Consider the following 15,676-nt stretch of genomic DNA (forward strand, 5'->3'; position numbering starts at 1 on the left):
TTATGAACGAGAGGGGTTCGAGTATTACTTCTCGAACTTTGACTCAGTATTGCCAGAGGTGCCAAATTATAAACATCTCAACAAGTGGGATTATTACAAGTGTGAAGACAGGTTACAGAAATGTTTCCTTCCATGGAGGACATTAGATACTTCACATGCCCGAAGGAATAATTTGACTTGTAAAGTGTCAGAAATTGAGAAAAAGTTTATAGGGCAGGTGGATGATCGATATAGGAGACAAAAGATCCTAAAAGCTTCGGGACAATGGAAAACAGATTGGACCCGGGAAGAAAGAGAACACCAAAGAAAGGGTAGCAGTGGTCCAATAGCTTTAGACCGAGAGAAAAGGGGAAAACTATGTATACACAGAAGTCGAACATATTATGAGAATGTGTTTGTGGGAGAAGTTAGTTGTGAACATGCTTTCCAATTAGAGTACTATTCTAAGGATTTCCTGAAGGAAAGGCAGGCGATCCCGAATGTGTATTTTGTCTGTGGAAGAAATGCATACATGAAACTACCAGATAATTGGTATGGATCATGTTATTTAGCAATTGTCTTCCCCAAAATATACCATGCTGAGGACTTAGAAACCAAAAAGAGAGGAACATCAGCTAGAGGAAGAAGGGATATAAGCGCTGAGGAGGTAGTTGGAGATGTGTTTGGTGCTATGTTTCCTATTTTAGGGATAGCACTCAATGATGTTAAGATAAGAAGATTGGCAACAGTTGTAGATAGGTTGTCCGCCAGTACTGCTAGATCTTTAATGCTGGTGGAGGGAGAGATGCAATCGATAAGGGCAATGGTTCTTCAAAACCGACTTGCTCTACACGTTTTGTTGGCCAAAGAGGGCGGAGTCTGCAAGGCTTTGAAGGTCCAGGAATGTTGCACTTACATTCCATACAATTCAAAACCTCTCGAAAAGTACATTCGAAACATTACTGAAATACATAATGAGATAGAAGATTTGACGAAGGTAACAGTGTGGGAAAAGGTAGGTCAAGGAATGGGTAAAGTTGGAGGTTGGTTTGCCAACCTGGGAAAGAATATCATTTGGTACATATTGAAACCTATCATCATAATAGTGATTTGTATAATCACTTTGTGGGGATTGGTGAAACTGTACAAATGGTATAGAGCAAACAGGTTGCAGAGATCTATGCGAGAGCAGGGAAGGAGATTAGCTGCGATGCAGGAGAATCAGTACCGGAGTCTGAGGGCTCTAGAGGAGATGAAATGAGGGAAGATTGCAACGACTTCAGTTTGATATTCTATACCTTAGAGAGGGTGTTGTGATGATGATGACTACTGTAAGTCATCAAAGGGGGGATTGAGAGAGCACAAATCTGGAAAATGTAGAAGTGCACCATATTTACAAGCACGTAGTATTAGTTTAGTGTGGAATATACAAGAGTGTCAACTTATAGAGAGAAAATATATACATGAGTGTTTAATTAGAATAAGGGATGCATATATCAGTGTGAAAAACTAATGTAGAAGTTTGTAGAAATGTTAAAATGATGTTGGAGTTCCACGTTATGTGGCTAGGTGAAAAAGAAATGTAACTCTGCAAACCCTGGAAATGTGTAGGCCACATGGCATTTCACAAGAAACGAAAGATGCTGCTACACTTTTAAGTAACTTGGATTCTAATGTCATTTTACTGCAAAGTATTATTAACCATAGAATTGAAATATGTTTTAAATAGATGTGTTATATTTTAGTAATGTGTGTTAGTTAGAATACTGTTTAAACAAAGAAATTAAATGTGCATATTGCAGAGGCCTGTTTCATGTAATTCTAGTAGGCCTGAATAGATAAAGTCGCTTCTTTGATCTGCATGTGCTCGTTAAGGAGAGGTCGCACAGAGCACGAACGAAAGGTCTGTTCAAGATGTTTTACGACTTCTAGATATGGTGGAGGCCGGAATTTGGGGCCTACCGAGAGAGTGTCTGATTGCAGGTGCGAGGGGGACTTAAATCAGAAATAATGAATAGACTTTTGTTCAGAGGCGCCAGACACAGGCCTGTAGGGGTCTTCAGGAATTTTAGGGGGTACCGCCTGGTCGGAGAGAAGCCTGGGAAGCAAGGTCAACTTTAATGAAGAGTCCCGAGGAGCACCCGTATGGAATTTGCCGCTCGAAACTACACCACGTGAGAGGCGTCTCCAGGGGCGTTCCTATTGGAAATGTGATTTTGTATTAGGGACAGCACCCCGGGGTGGAGTTAGAGCAGATGATCTGAGGAACCTAAGAGAGCGGATGGGTAGGCAGATAGAGAACTGCAAGATTTCGACTTTGAGACAAAGACTAAGGGAAGTGTGTGATCTTCTTTGGAAGTCACCACGGCTGACACCTTTTTTAGGTAAAGATCTTGTTAAGTAGGGATGTCACTTAGTCTAGTGTAGGGACAGCCTAACCTGTATTTTTCCTTTTCTGTAAATGACTCTCAAGTTGCAACTCACAGCGATTCTTGCAACTCCCATGGTATTTGAGATATTTCTGATAATTTCCTTTTGCCGATTAAGAGCATTTAGAGAATTTATTTTTATATTGATACCTGTATATCTTTTGAATCTTATTCTGAGATGTTTGTATCTCCAGATACCTTTGGCTTTACAATAAACATTTAAACTTTTTACAGAGGTAAGTGGTTCTTTAGAGTGGTGTAAGTTCTTTCTTGATTAACCTAGTAGTGGATTGCCTTTTACTCAATGACAGGTACCAACGATTCAACATTCCTGAGCTGGGATCTGGTAAGATAATAATAGACCAGAAATCCCGCGTTAACACCTGCGTTGCTGTTATATCTTGTCATTCTGCCTTTTTTCCTTTCCCTCCATTTTTTGTTGTTCCCTTTCTGTTTATTCATCCCAATTATATTTCACTCCCACACTGTTCCTTCTTTCTTTTCTTTCTCGATCTCGCTCTCCTTTTGTTTTCCTCGTATTTTTTTTTTCATTTTATGCAGTTTGTTGTCTTCTTGCCCATATATCTCGCATTCCTGACCAGAGCTTTAAATGGAAAAAATAAGTGCAGGTACTCACCAAAATGAGCGTTGACTGGAGGTGGAGTTTGGGGCAGGTTTAAGGATTTGGAAAGGGGCTGGGATAAGGGGGGAAGGGGCGGGGCTAGGTGTTTGACTTTTCCAAGCTTTCTATATAAGAAATGTGCAAGATTGTAGGAATGTATGATGCATCTGTCTATGAATTATTACACTATTATCCATTATACAGCACTTACTAATATATGTTTATTACTGCCAAAAGTACGGTTTTAAACATATGCCTTGTAGTTTGTAAGAGTAATAAAAGAGGTGACATAAAGGTTGTCAGAAAGAGGGGTAGATAGATACGTGCACGGGTTTAACGACTGCGGAGGGAGAGCAAAATGATGTGCAAAAAAATTTGCAGAAAGAGATGAGGCAGCAAAAGGTGAAGCACAAAGACAGAGTTATAGAGAGAGGCAAGGTAAAAAGAAGGAAGTAAGGTGAAGAGTAAATTAGAGGGTGGAAGACAAAAAATTAGACTGATCTGTAAAGAAGGGTTATGGGAGATAGTGAGAGATGCTAGAGCAAGTGATGGGTGAGGAGAGAAAGAGAGGTTGACGGAAAGGCAGAAAGTGGTGAGACATGGATACGAAAAGCAAGGTAGACAGAGATAGGTTGTTACAGAGAAAAAAAAAGAGCAATAAATAACTTTATCAGGGAGGACCTTGGGATTTGGGGGCATTTGTAATTGCCCAAATCGCCCATTCTTTAAACAATCTCTGGCTGTTTTCCTGCCATGGTAGGCTGGAGAGTGGGGAAGGTGGCCGAGCCATGGGAGGGTGACTCTACCAAATTTGAATATATAATGAAACATTTGTTGTAGAATATACTGTTTATGCAATGTTTTCCCAGGTTTTCTTTGAGGAGATAACTTCCCCCCTCCCCCCCCCCCAAAAAAAAGCCTCTCTTGTTTTGGTCAGGCTCACTCGCTGCGCTCACTCACTCCCTACTCACCCTATGGGGGCTGATCTGACCAAATGTGCCTGGGATTCTTTGGGTTCCAAGGCCAGCCCTGATAAAGCTCTTCAGAAATCTATGAGAAAGAATGCTGACAACAGTTTTAAAGAGACCCCGTAAATCTGGTGCAAACAAGTTGATAAACTTACTCCATTCTGCATGACTGTACTCATACGTACACAACATAACAAGTATTTTCATGTTTTCATGTTCCAACAAATTAGGTTAGGACGACAGAGACTCAAATATTGCAAGAGAACAACCTTGCAAAACCTGTCTCTGTAGGTTAATGTCAGCCAGTTCCAGTGATTTACAATGGAATATTTATGTAATGTGTAGTATTATGCAAGCATTTCTCCACAAAGAGCTCTCAAGATCCTAATTTGAATTCCAGAGAAACTATGCTACCTGGGAAGCAACAGCATGCTGGACTACGAAAGGGCTGTGGATTCCCATTTTGTATCCTTACAGAAAAACTGTTTCTTTGTGGAGGGGTCTAGGGTACATTTACTCAAAGGCACCTGCATTCATTATTTGGGCTAGGGGCCACCCACAATTAAATGAGATGATGTTTAAAGACATTCTATTAGTTCAGAGTTTAGATTATACAAAAGCACTAAGCTGCTCATCCAGTATAAAGACGAGGCAGGAAAACGCATGCTTCTTCCCTATCCTGTAAAAAGAAAAAACACATATTTTAAAAGCTGCTTTCAGGTACTTTTGGACATACTTGTTGGCACACTAGAAAATATATACTACTTTGTAGGCAAGTGTTAATTCACATTTTTTTACCCTACAATCCAAAATTCAAAATAGTGAGTCATTAACAGTCAGTTCTTATATTTAATAAGATATGTTATATGGTTATGTAAGCACCCGCCTACCCATTATCTTGCACAAGGTTAGGACACATTTGAGAAATATAAAAGTATTGACTGTTTCCCTTAATCCTCAAGAATTCTCAGTTCCTGACCCATAAAGCTTTCAAGGTTATAGAGCAAAAAATATAGGTTGTCTGCAGCAAGAGCAGTCTGCTCCTCCCTGAGAACAGAAGCACAAGTATTACTTGTAATGTTAGGAATTAGAAATTATGCTTCTAGGAGTTCTACTGCTAAATCAGTGATGGAGATATCTGGTATCATTAATGTTTTCCCTTGTGAAAAAAAAATGAATCTGAAATGATTGTATTAGTCAAGACTCAAGTGTCTGTATCAGAGTAAAATGTTTGAATTACGTTTACAAAAGGAGCACTAAAGCCAAACATATAAAGAGATATTTTTTTAAAAACTAAAGGAAAAAACTAAATCAAATGCCTTTTTCCTGCCAAGGCACACTACAACAATTGGTGTACCACTAACTATGAATACATCTCTTAAGGTAAAATATATAAGTCGGAAACCACAGCTGCCTTTTTATTAAATAAACTCAAAGACTTGTGTACTATCGTTGACAACAAGTCATCAACCGGAGAGCGGAAATATGAGAGAATATTTTAAGGATCATTATGAGCTTTGGGAATACCCATATTCAAAGCTGCGTCCTTAGAGGTGGATTTCACACATCTGTGAAGAATCTCAGAGTAAACTCAAACCAATTATAGGGATTTTTTTTCCAACAATATATTACAAGATTTGAAGAGGAAACCATGTAATCCAGGTGCTTTTTCCGACATAAGAGAATAAGGGCCAGATGTAGGAAGCCTAATACCGACCGGTATTAGGCATTTGAGATGTAGGGGCCTAATTTAAGGATTCGGTAATTTACCAAATCGGTAATTTAAGGAATCGGTAAATTACCGAATTCTTAAATACCGATTCGGTAAATTACCGGTCGTTAACGGCCAAAATTACCAAATTTCGGCCGTTACCGACCGGTATTAGGCATTTGAGATGTAGGGGCCTAATTTAAGGATTCGGTAATTTACCGAATCGGTAATTTAAGGAATCGGTAAATTACCGAATTCTTAATGTAGGAAGCACTACTTGTAAGGATTTGTTATTTACCACCAACTGATAGTTAAACCGTTAAAAAAGCTATTTTGTGCTTTTTTCAACTGTGCCATGTGGCAGACATAGAGGCCCTTAGGGCCTGTATGTGTGCTACATGTACACCCATGCGCTATACAGGGGTGCAACTGGGTGTCAATGTGACACCCTGCCACCCTTGTAAGTCTACCCCCTATTACCGATTCGGTATTTACCGAATCAGTAATTCTTATTCATTCCTATAGGACTCCAGGTCCATTAGGAATGAATGGGGAATACCGAATCGGTAAATACCGAATCAGTATTTAACTAATTTAACCGATGTGGTAACATTTACCGAATCATTAGCTACATATCATTTACCGATTCTAAAATACCAAATCGGTAAAATTCGGTATTTTAGAATCTGTAAATTATATTTACCTACATCTGGCCCTAAGGCCTTACCAACATTTCTAGTGATGCAATAGCTGCAGAAAGAACATCTCCATTTTCTCTAAGTAAACATTAGCAAAGGAACCTAGCCAAGAAAGAAATGAAGAAGTATTAGTAACAGTAGTACCACTTTCGTGAAAATATAACTCCCAGTATAAGCCAACAAAAAGTTGTGTTAATATCCGCATTCCTTAACAAAATAGCATTGTCCCGGTTTTTGAGTTTTTAACTCGGTATGTCTAATCCTAATATGCCCCAGTACACATGGAAAAAAAGTCAAATTATTAGGGTGCAGTAACAGCCACACATCATATAAGTCGCAACAAGGTTTCAACTTCCTCAGTACCCTGGTGTACTTATTGTCATGGAGACAATTACTAATAGATCTGTCAATGCAAGGTTTCAATACTGAAATGAGCTCCCAGAATAGGGTTATTTGCTATAAAACTATATAAAAAACATAATGGCCCATATTGCAACAGTAACACAATGGTTTAAGTAAACAAGCCTATTACTACACCTATGAACTTTGACTAGCCCTGGCACTATTTTCATGTGCATTACGTACTATTCACTTTCGTATATTAATCATAAAACAGTGGAAAGGGGGGACTGGTGCAGTGATGCTTTATCTGAATATGTGTAATAGCCACCTTATTTATATATATTTCAATCTTCCTTTCAGATGGATTATAAACAGATGTTCACAGCTCAGATCTTTTGCTTGATTGAGCATGGAATTTGAAACCAAGGTAATACTGTTCATGTAACTGGTAAAAAACACTATATATGTTGCATCATTTTATGATGGGTTTATTTGTACTGACAAGGTGTTGGGAGTAGCCCACAAATGGTATGAAGAGGGCATTACCATACATTATTCATTTGTAAAGTATCTTCCTGAAAGTGCTGATTTTGGAAGTGCCCTGTCTATGCCCCTCGCCCATGATATTAGTTGCAAACACAGCATAATTTTTGACAGAGATACTACGCTCGATTGGGCACGTGCACATCGCCGCCAATATGTTTTAATCTGAACAGTGCGAGTAGTCAACTCATGTGTTATATTTGTAGGTAACCTACATGTCCTTCGCTGAAAACCCTCACCACCCTCCATGACAGAGGAAAATAAGCCATATGAATGTCATAAGCTTTGGAGGGGTCAGGGACAAATGTTTTGCAGGGCCTTTCTCAGGTTTTGCCCGGCCTTTCTCAGGTTTGTGATCCAAGAAGCAACTTGCAGTTAACAACACTTCAGTGAAAGTACAAATACAGTATTTGGCACGACTTGGTGGCCTAGTGGTTTTGCCATTTTAGATGCATTAAGTTAAGCGGTTTTACTATTTAAAACGTAGAGCTCCGGCCATCCTTCCCTTGAGACTGCCCTCCATCTAAGAACATGATTCTCTTTTCCTGATTTTATTGTCCATGGACCATGGATTTTGATGCATCCTCGGATTTACAAGAGCCTGTAAACCTGGGGATGCACCAAAACCTTACCCCTCCCCAGGGGAGGTGCAACAAGGAGAAATATCTTTATTTCTCCTCTTTTTTCCTTTTTCCATTTTACTGTACACATAGAAAGAGGAAAATGCATCCCAGGATTGTTTTTGTGCAGGAAGGTGCCCCTCCTTGCACCAAACAAATCATGCCTATAACGCAGACACCATTGCACCATGGTGAAAGAATGTGTTAGAGCGAAAATTCTGATTTTTCTGATTGAGACAAAACTACCAAAAAAAACAATAAAATTAAATGTGCACCTTGCATTTGTGTTGAAAAACAATACTGAGAACAAGTTAAGTTTAACCATCCAGCCCTGTAAAAGTGTGCTTGGTTACTTAGAGAAAGGTAGAGACAATTAACAGTGATTTTGAGAAATATTTTATAGCTGATTGCAGAAGTAATTTAACAACATACATTGGTACAAAACACATATCCAACATGTTAGAGCTTTGAACATTTTTAGTATCGATGCCTGATATTGTATATGTTCTAGATTTATTAAATAGATTTTGGTTAAATGCCTGAAAAAAATATTTAGCATGTTACTACTTTGATAATGCAGCAGCAGGCCATAATCGCAGTTGCATATCCTTGTGTATTAATCACTAATAAACATTAGAAAATGCTTATATATCATATATTTGGGTGATTTTATAATGCTTTTTAACATAAACTAGGAGTTTTACCCTAAATGAAGTATGAGTTTAAAAGATGTTTGAATTAACTTTCCTTTTAGGCTGTGTCCTTTTCCATGGACTGATGCAATGAACGTTGACACCTTTTCAAATGTTGCTTATTTGTTCGGATCATGCCACATTTCTTAAAGCACAAACTAGACACTTTTTCTTAATTCTGTTTTGTTTGGATTTCATGAGAACCTAACATTTTGATTGTGTCAATGGACAAGCAACAATGTTAAAGCTTTTGTCGACAAACTTTTGAGGATGCAATGTACTGTTCTTCTCATGATTCGTATGGGGAAATATTCTGGAGTATCAATTTGTACCTGCTAAACAGAAGAGGGATCACTCCACAGTGGTCAGACACCAACGTCATGATGACAATATTGCACTATCAAAACTATTGGATTTAGGAGGAGTGGGATCCCCTGCTTATTTGTATTCTCGCTCCATTAGTAGTTTTGGCTGCATGAGGACTCTTTGGCAACGTTCTTGAAAACTGTGGCCATTACCATTGTTCTGTCACTTCCTTGACTCTATCCTGCCTGCCGAACTATCTTGTTTTTCCTTTTGCCTTATGCTAATGAACTTATCTGCTGGAAGATTTGGAGCTGTCTGGTGAGAATCCAGACTTGAACCTTTGATTAATGCTCCATTACCTTTTGCCTATACTTATGGCCTTTCTCCTAGTGCATTTTAACTTGAATCCTGTGTCCGTTTGAGAGATTTTTAATCAAGGTATCCATCATCTTGGAAACCATCCTTTGTATTCTTTGATTTGATAGACTAAATGTTTCGATTTTTGTTGCATGGATTAGTATGCATGACAGAATTGCTAAAAGTGTTGCTTGTATTACTTTTGAATCTCTAATACAATAATCCATTTATTTTAAAGATTTATTGTAAATCATTTATTTGAGATTTTATGTTCTTTCTTTGAAACAGTGCTTAGGAGTTGGCTACCAATTAATGGTCCTCATTGGGTAGACCAGCAGAGGGTCATTCCATCTCTTACTAAGATGAATAAAGGTCGATCAGAGGACTAATGCCTCTATGGTAAAATACAGCAAGAAGATTGTGAAAATTCAGCACTTCTATGGGCCCGGTGCTGGACGACTGGTTTCTTTAAAAAAGTGCTTCTGCTGCTGCAGACACCTGCATTAGTGCTAGGCTGCCAAAGTGTCACCAGTGCAGTGGAAAAGGACAGGAAGACACAGTATTGCATAGATACAGCACATTCCTGCCCTTCCTTTTTGACGCAGCGCAACAAGGTGACCTGCGCCAAAAGTCTCTAAATCTGGGTCTTAGTATTAAGGGCCATTTGACCTTCTGAACACTGCATTGTTATGTTTCAAAACTCAACTTAAAATTTAATCCTGAAATGCTGTCATTTTGTCCAGCTCGCTAATTTCAGAAACTGCAGGCATTTCATCATAAATATATAAAAAATACATTTTGCAAAAATAAGCTCAACTCCTCCCACCAAAATCAGTATTTTTGTCCCGAAGTGACAGATTTTCCCTGTTCGTCACCAACATTTTTTTCTGCAGTTATGCAAAATAAGTTATCCTTTGTAGTTAGAGTGCATCAGCACTCCTAGGGCATAGACTGGAAGGAAGTCCCACATCTGCTCCTTAGGAAAGCAAATAGGCAGATGTAGAGAGAGACAAGAAAGGAGGTCCACACTAGGCCTAGAAGCCGCTTTGCATTTCTTTTTCAAACTTTTTTTTTATTTCAGCAAAAGTTATTTTAGGTGTTTAGGGACCCTGTCAGGTCCCCTGAGTGGGGCAGATTGGGCTCTAACACCTCCAATCTTCCATCCAGAGAAAATGAAAAGCAGATGGATTTTTGTGGGCAGCTAAAGGCACAACTTGTGCCCTGAAGCTAGGCTTATTCACTCTGTTTCTACTTTTCATTACACATGTCCCTTGTGTGCATGGTGCATGTTAGGATCTCTGATGGAGCATTCCAATTAGAAAAGCATTTAATCTGCTCCTGCAGGGGAGCGGAAATGAAGGTGATAGGTAGAAATACGAGAGAGTCAAACTTTGGGACAGGAATCAGGCTCCTTGTTCCATTTCTAATTTTTCACTTGACTAAAAAGTATCCATCCTGCCCACCTGTCCCGGGGTGATTCAAGTCCACTTGTGAGAAACGCACCCAATATGCTACAATTTGCAGGTGCCTTCAATAGGATATGCTCACCTGTAGTGCAGACAAGGATCTCACCAGGTCGCTTTCATAGGAATTGTAATCCTGGTGATAAATCCTGATTTTCAAGTATTTAAATGTACCTGGTGTCTGTCCTAGTTGGAAACTGTTTGATATATCCCAGTTTCACACAGTGCTCTTCTGCAAGGGAAATAAGCGAGACTTTTTCCAGTAAATGCTAAGACCAGACAGAGTGGTGAAGCCCTCAAAAAGTTCCAGCTATCTCTGCCAGGTGGCCGTAGTATTTTGATCTGTGGGGTCTGTCGGAGGTGGCCGACCTGTCGGGCTTTGTAAGGGTCCGGCAAGATGGGGGGCCGCCGTCTTCTTTGGCTGCACTTTCATTGCCCTTTGTCCCACCTTCACACTCTTCCTGCTGACAGTAGCGAGGGACTCTCTCAGGGTCATCATTCTGGTGGCAGGGTGAGTGCCGTGGAGGGGTGGTGTGTTTTCTTCCTTATGTTGATCACACACAGAGCGTGGGTTGTCGGACTTTGAAGGGCAGATCATGAGGGTGTACTATAGACGTACCACTACAACTAGCGATTTGGTGTTGCAGATATAGAATAATTGAGTATGATGTTTCAAATAACAGTGTGTTGTGATAATGTGCTGAATTGTTCTTTAGGAAAGGGGTAAAGTGAATGTGGATTTATTTTAGCTGTGTGTGTTGCCCGCATGCCCTCCCCTCCGCCGACTACATCCTCCTGGGAGACCTCAACTTGCATCTGGAGAACAACAACGACCACAACACCAGCACCCTGCTCGACAACCTCGCCAACCTGGGACTGAAGCAACTGGTGTCCACCCCCACCCACCTCGCCGGACACACACTTGACGCAGTCTTCGCTTCCAGCACAGACATCGACTTCAGCCACGCCACAGAGCTTCAATGGACGGACCACAGCTGCGTCCACTTCACCTTCAAGAGAACGACAACCCACCACCACCAGCAACAGGCCGCCCGCAGAAGCTGGAGCAAGATCACAGCAGACCAACTCGCCACCTCCCTGAGCCAGCACCCTCCTGCCAGCTCAGCGGACCCCAGCCAGGCCGCTGACAACCTCACAAAGTGGATCAGCAACTGCGCGGACGAACTCGCCCCACTGAGGACCCCGCCTAGCAGACCCGGCAGCAAGAAGGCTCCATGGTTCACCGACGAACTCAAGAGCTCCAAGAAGAACTGCCGAGCCCTCGAGAAAGTCTGGAGAAGGGAACCGACACCGGACAACAGGACCTCCTTCAAGCTGGCCACCCGGAAACACCACCAGCTGATCCGCGCCGCCAAGAAAACAGAATTCAAGGACAGGTTGGACAACAACGCACAAAACTGCAAGGAACTCTTCAACATCGTGAAAGAGCTTTCCAACCCCAGCGCAGGAAACAACGACATCACCCCATCGCAAGACCTCTGCAACTCCCTGGCTTCATACTTCCACAACAAGATCGCGGACATACACAACAGCTTCAACAACCAACCAACGCACACCATGACCGAACAACCACCACCCTCCACGCCTGGACCCCGATCAGCACCGAAGACACCATCCGCACGATGAACTCCATCCACTCCGGATCACCGACCGACCCCTGCCCGCACCACGTCTTCAACAAGGCCGACGCTGTCATCGCACCCCACCTGCGAGACATCATCAACACATCCTTCGACACCACCATCTTCCCTGAGAGCTGGGAACACGCCGAACTCAGCGCTCTACTCAAGAAACCAACAGCGGACCCCACCGACCTCAAGAACTACCGCCCCATCTCACTCCTCCCGTTTCCAGCCAAAGTCATCGAGAAGACCGTCAACAAGCAGATGGCCGCCTTCCTCGAGACGAACGGATCCCTCGACCCCTCACAGTCCGGCTTCCGAGCCAATCACAGCACCGAGACCGCCCTCATCGCCGCCACCGATGACATCCGAGCCCTGATGGACAATGGAGAAACAGCGGCCCTCATCCTCCTAGACCTCTCCGCGGCATTCGACACGGTCTGCCACTGCACCCTAGTACGGCGCCTCAGCAACATCGGAATCCAGGACAAGGCGCTGGAATGGATCATCTCCTTCCTCGACGGAAGAACACAGAGAGTCCGCCTACCACCGTACAAGTCAGAGGCCTCCGAAGTCATCTGTGGCGTCCCTCAAGGATCATCTCTGAGCCCCACCCTCTTCAACGTCTACATGAGCCCCCTCGCGGCCATCGTACGCAAACACAACCTCAGCATAATCTCCTACGCCGACGACACCCAGCTGATCCTCTCCCTGACCAACGACCCCACCGCCGCCAGAGACAACCTGCACGAAGGGATGAAAGAGGTAGCCGAGTGGATGACGACCAGCCGCCTGAAACTGAACTCGGACAAGACGGAGGTCCTCATCCTGGGCCCCTCACCCTCCACCTGGGACGACTCCTGGTGGCCTCCCGCCCTGGGCACCGCACCCAAACCGACAGACCATGCACGCAACCTGGGCTTCATCCTGGACTCCTCCCTCTCCATGACCAGGCAAGTCAACAACGTCTCCTCGGCGTGCTTCAACATCCTACGCATGCTACGGAAGATCTTCTGGTGGATCCCCACCGAGACCAGGAAGATCGTCACCCAGGCCCTCGTCACCAGCCGACTGGACTACGGCAACGCCCTCTACGCCGGTACCACCGCCAAGCTCCAGAAGAGACTCCAGCGGATCCAGAACGCCTCAGCCAGACTCATCCTCGACATCCCACGAACCAATCACATCTCCGGACATCTGAGAGACCTTCACTGGCTCCCCGTCAACAAAAGAATCACCTTCCGCCTCCTCACCCACGCACACAAAGCCCTACACGACCAAGGCCCGAGCTACCTCAACAGCCGAGTCAACTTCTACGCTCCCAAACGCCACCTCCGATCAGCCAACCACGCCCTCGCCGCCGTCCCCCGCATCCGAAGAGCGACTACAGGAGGAAGGTCCTTCTCCCACCTGGCTGCCAAGACCTGGAACTCCCTGCCGACCGACCTGCGCCTGACCCAAGACCACCTCTCCTTCAGGAAGAAGCTGAAGACCTGGCTGTTCGAGCAGTAGCGGCACCCCCCCCCCCCCACCCCCCCCCCCCCCAGCGCCTTGAGACCCTACGGGTATGTAGCGCGCTTTACAAGTGTCATTGATTGATTGTGATCTGGATGTCACGGTGTGGTACTTTTCAATGAGTTATGGCTTGGCACATTTTTGTAAGACTGAAGTAATGCTATACAGTGTGCTATGATTTGTTGTGTCAAGGAATTCATAATGTTGGTCTGTGTATATTGTTATGTGTTCTGACCTGGTGTATGGTGTGATATAAGTTGCCGGGGGTGACTGCAGATCACGGAGAGTGCCAGGGTGTCTGCTTAAAACAAAGGACATAGTTATAGGCGATTAAATTAATGTGGTCATTAATTACTGCAGACACCACCACATTGTGATGTGGCTAGCATCAAGCCAAACATATTTGTTATTTGTACACGAGAGTGAGGGCAGATGAATGTACAGCACTTTCGAGGAAAGTTTGGGCTCATGCTGAAACCTTATTTTATTACTCACCACGATCAGCCAGTATACATACTCTGTATTGACTGTCAATGTAATGTATGTCTTTACGTTTCTACCCAAGATTAGAGTCGGAACGGGATTTGGAGAAATGTCCCAGCCGTTGTTTACTTCATGCAACGCTTTTTTGACTATATCTTTGGCTGTTTCCTGATCTGTTCTTTAAGACCGGTGTGGCACACCCTGCAAACGAAATGCAGTTTTAATCTCATTCCTTTGATGTATGGCAGCATTAATAAGTTAACCATGTGGATACATTTCTAACCCCTGGGACACCTGCTGGGGAAAAGAATGCATGCATTTTAACAAGCGCTAAAAATAGGCAAAGTTGCAGCCTCCTGCAAGTTCCCAGGGCCACGGCTCTCTGTTTCTATGAAAATGTTTCACATATGTGCATGTGTGAGTAGGTATAATGAGTACTATGTTCCCTGCATGGGTGCAGACATGGGACCATTAGCCCTGGTGTGTACAGCTCAAGGCAGCGCGCTGCAGCTGGGAAGCAACCAGACAGAAGGGATGGGCCACTGTGTTCCCCTTTCAAATCGGGTATTGAAGAGTATATGAAACAGAAATGCAGTGCAGTTATGTGATTTCAGAATATAGAAATCATCGGGAATTGATGTCAAAACTAACTGGTGACCAAAGTGCACTACAAAAGCTCCGTAGCATGATTTAACACTTTACGGCATTTGGAAAATTGCTGGAAAATGCACCATTTCTCCACTCATTTTTCAAAATGTTCTCTGTGGTGAGCCCCTCGTGGGTTGTTCGGGCTCACTCGCTACACTCGCTCGCCAAAGTGCAGTATGACAATAATTTTACGCCTTACCACTTTCAAATGTCACAATTGGGGGAGGGGTCTCACACTACTCACACACCAGCGGTATCGCCCCTAAGGACTATGGTAAATGTAGTTACGTGTTCCGCGATGCATCTTCTTTCGATTCTCTGCTATCTTCGCTGTCTTCGCCATCACTGGACACGTGTTTCGGGGTATCACCCCTCATCAGCAGGGATAGGCCGTGTTCTGGGGTTGCCGGTGGCTGCCAAATATCTGCCAGGTTTAGTACCACTCAGGCGCGTAGGTGCGTGGTCCCAGGCTCGTCAGCCAACTGCTCGAGGGAGCTTTACCATTACAATTGGGGGAGGGGTCGCACACTACTCACACACCAGCGGTATCGCCCCTAAGGACTATGGTAAATGTAGTTACGTGTTCCGCGATGCATCTTCTTTCGATTCTCTGCTATCTTCACTTTCAAATGTCACCAGCCGCCACTGGTTTTTGAG

The sequence above is a fragment of the Lissotriton helveticus genome, chromosome 10 (genome assembly GCF_964261635.1).
Source record: "Lissotriton helveticus chromosome 10, aLisHel1.1, whole genome shotgun sequence".
Classification (NCBI taxonomy): Eukaryota; Metazoa; Chordata; class Amphibia; order Caudata; family Salamandridae; genus Lissotriton; species Lissotriton helveticus.